The following is a 4,161-nucleotide window of genomic DNA, read 5'->3' as shown; positions in this document are numbered from 1 at the left end:
TAAAACTACGCCATATAACCAATTTAAACCCATAAAACATTATTAATCTTGGCCCTGAATACTTTCCGGGGAGCTCTGAGATCTGAGAGCTAATTTGATTGCTCTGACACTTTCCTGGACCAGATCCCGGTCCACCAAGAGAACCTTCTTGTTCAGTCTTTGTGTTTTCATGGTCAACAGAACGCTGCACTCTTAGATCAACCGGTAGATCAAGGAAGCCGTCAAAGAACGACAAAGATATCATGAATTCACTTTCAGGGAGGTCTGTATCACTAAATTCACAACTATCATATCACATACCATACATATCTTGAGATGGGAAGAGGAGATGGACACATAGTGTTTTATGTTATGAATGAAAATATTTGATGCAGTTATATTATTTAGACTGTGATAATAAAGAGATAATAAATATATAAAGCTATGTAGCTTCTCTTCGCCGTCCCTTTCCCCCCCGGACAAGCTGGGAGCTCTCCACCACCAGATCTCCCAACTAACTCGGTACAATAACTCGCCAACTCCTGATTATCCGCATCTCTATTTTGACAAACGTGAAATTAGCGGCAGCAGCAATCATATTCAAAATGTGTCCCGGGGTTTGATTTGATACTATAAATAAAAGTTAATTGAATGTGCCGGTCATGAGGATTCCTTGAGATTGCGAGCGAAACGGCCACTTAAGTGTCATTTTCATTTACTCGAATGCACGTGGTCGGGACAAGATGATGATGTGATGTGTGTGTGCTCTGTGCAGAGATCTGGGTGTTTTTTTGTTTTGTTTGCTTGTTGACAAACAGCGCGGTGCACCTCCTAATATGGCATTGACGCGGATATCGATGCAGCCCCATTAAGTTCTTTAAATGAGATGTTCACAATCGTTTATGAATTGCAGGAAGCTTCCCAACAATCTAATGATGAAGAATTCACTAAAAACATAAAATAAAATATACATATGACAGAGGATATGGATTATAGAGAAGGGGTGGGATTAATTAAGTGTAAACTTGTTTCCCACTCCTTTTCGGACATGTTAAAAAAAAGTTATTCATATATCTAAATGCCTTCTTGTGTAATGTGTTGTTTTCTGTATGACACTGTCTGTCTTAATTTTGATAGGTTTGAAATAAAAAAATATTAATCAATCTTAAAGATGATATCTCCCATGGCAATGGGTGATCACAAGTAACTATGATTGGACAATGTGAAAATAGAAATTATTTGCCAACCCTACTCTGTCTGCACTGCACTTACTGCAAATAATAAAATATATCAACTCCATGAATGCCATAAATTCAACCCTTTAGAAACTTAACGACAGCATTTGTCAGCGGCATCTCGTTTCTGAGAGAGCAAACATTTGTAAACTCACATTTGTTTCATGGCCAACTTTTACCCACGACAGCCACACTGAGAAGGCTGAACGCTGATGTGTCATTTTGTTGTAGCCTCTTCATTTATGCAATTTTGAGGAAATTGGTATCATCTGATGCCTGATTAATCGGTCTGACGGTTCCATAGTCTAAATCTCTAATCTCTGATCCAGGAGGATCCAGATCTCAGCTGCGGCTCTGCCCTCTTACTACACATGAAATCCAGACTTGGCTCAATGCCCAGAAATCATGTGCTGTTCAATGCCCTTGGCATCGCATATCCCTAATATTTAACTACTATTAGGGGGGGATACAGAGTTTTTGCCTAAGGAGATATTGACAATGACAATCATAACTGGCAATTCCAGGATGTGAAAGGCTGTTGAGGCCTCCCAGGCATTGCTTTATTCTTTTATCTGCAAGGACGGGTGGCCCTTCGGCTTCTGGAGTCCCGGAGGATCAGCTGTAAAAACAACGCTAATTACACCAATTGATGGAGGAACCTTGGGGCATGTCTTTGCTTGTTATACTTATAGAGTTGGGCAATCGTCTCCATAAATCCTACTGAGATGCTAATAGATACCAATACCCCACAAATCCCTGTGGATTGTTATATTGGTTATTATTGTACATTTACTTTCCCCAAATTCTGACTAAAAACATGTTTTATCTAATAAGTATGGCCGCACCCAACTAATTGTTTTTTTTATTGATTTATTCAAGTTGATTTATCGCTATCTTTTTAAATTCCTTAAAAAAAACCAACATATTTCATTGAATCACATTCCCTTAAAAACAAACAAACATAACAAGATAATTGCCAGATGCCCGATCAGAAAAATACTGGACCTCAAATTCAAAAGGATTGATGTGACTTCTGTACGCATCATTATTGTGGTTTTATGGGCTACTAGTTATTATCCACCTTCAGTAACCATGGCAACTTGTGAACAAAATTAAGATTATAGCAGCAGGAAATCCTTGAACCTGTTATAACTAATGGGATTAGGTGGAGTCCTTCTAGTCCTTCATGCTCAGCGTGGACTTCCTGAATACTGAAATAACACTGAACGTCTGCCAGAATACAATAACCGAGTTTTCTCATTGTGTTCCCCCCTCTGAGATAGGCCTCTTGCTAGGTGTGTCTTAGACCTGTGGTGATAGGAAACATTATTAATATTTGTTCTTTCTCGGCCACTTTATGAAATGATGCGAGGGATGGTGAACACGTGGCTCCTCATCAGGGATGAGTCCTGGATGAACGTCACTCACTGTGCTCGTAAAATATGAAGAAGAACAAAAACAGAATTGTGTTAATCTTTTACTAATTAGGTTATTTTAGTGAGCTGTATGATTAAGTCTGAACCGTTTCATCTGACTGGCTGGTTTATTAGTGTTACACCATAGAAATCATTGACAACTTCCTCATTCAGGATTATTGCCCAGTCTAAAGGTTAAAACAGCCTATTATGGTCTGTCACTATCTTGGTTCTTCCTCTGTAATTAACTTTTGAGTACAAGTAGTGGTGTTTTAACTATATACCCTATTATTTTCATCTGTTTAGAGCGCATGCATACTGTAGATAAAGTTTAAATATGTAAAGTGAAAATACAAAATTGAGAGAAGAAAAAAAAAATCTATAGGATGATAATAGTATGGTTACATATATAGTTGTTATAGAGCAGATCCAAGCCACGTCATTTTTAGTGAGCATCAGGGGTTGGACCTGATAAGCTTTTTCTTCATCCTACTCCTTTTCAAACTCGAAGAATTAGTTTGAAGTCTGTGTAAATTATATTTTGTTTGTTTTTGTTATTATTTAAAAAAATGTTATCATTGTTTATATGATTACTTGCCAAGGAGTTCAAAATAAATAAATTAACTAAATGTCAGACCTCTCTGATATTGTGCAGCCCTCGTGTGTATGGGGTGAAACAGAGGTCAGAGGTCAGGAGAGAAATAAGAAAGACCAAACTCACGATGCAGAATCATCTGCTTTGAAATGCATCTTGGGAAGGAGAAAGTTCCACCTTTTACAAACTCAACATTTCACATTCTGCGTCTGCGTCCACAGAGGCGGGATGACAAGCTCACAGCAGATACGCGAGACACCAGGCGCCTCGAAGCAGAGCGTTCAGTCCGACAGCACATCGCTCTGCATCAAAGAGCACATTGTGGCGGATAGCTCGACAGTTGCTACGCATGACGCATCGGCCTTGAAGGCTCGGCAAGGCCTCGGTTTCCTGTGATGCTTCGCTCCCACACCGGTCCAAAGCAATTACCAATTAGAGTGTCCCTGTTACACTCCAATAACAACAATGCAGCTTTTATAACTACGGACTACTGGAAGAACAGACCGTGCTGCTGTGGATTAGCCAGAGTGATGGAGCTGCTTTTGCAAGCACCACAAACTTCATTCTGTCCACCTTCGTTGTATTGGAGCAGATAACTAGATACTAAAAGAGGAAAGGGTGAACTGACCCTTATAAAAATGTCCTGATAGAGCAATACATCTCCGCCTTTCACCAACATAACACATTTACTGTACATTTCTTCACAGCATCGGTCCAGGAAGTCCTATCACGCCAAGATGGCCGCATTAGATGGCGTGTATTTGTAAATTACATGGAAAAACGTAATCGGTCAGAGAGACTAACAACAACATACTTTTGGTACATTGGATTTGAATTTTAAAATTCAATTTGTGATTTAAAATTGGATTGGCACCGACCATGACACTGTGCAGAGCACAGCGCGTCCGGTGCACAGAGAGACACAGTAGCACAGCAA

Source organism: Eutrigla gurnardus (genome assembly GCF_963514095.1).
Source record: "Eutrigla gurnardus genome assembly, chromosome: 9".
Lineage (NCBI taxonomy): Eukaryota > Metazoa > Chordata > Actinopteri > Perciformes > Triglidae > Eutrigla > Eutrigla gurnardus.
Note: the sequence above shows the minus strand (reverse complement) of the source record.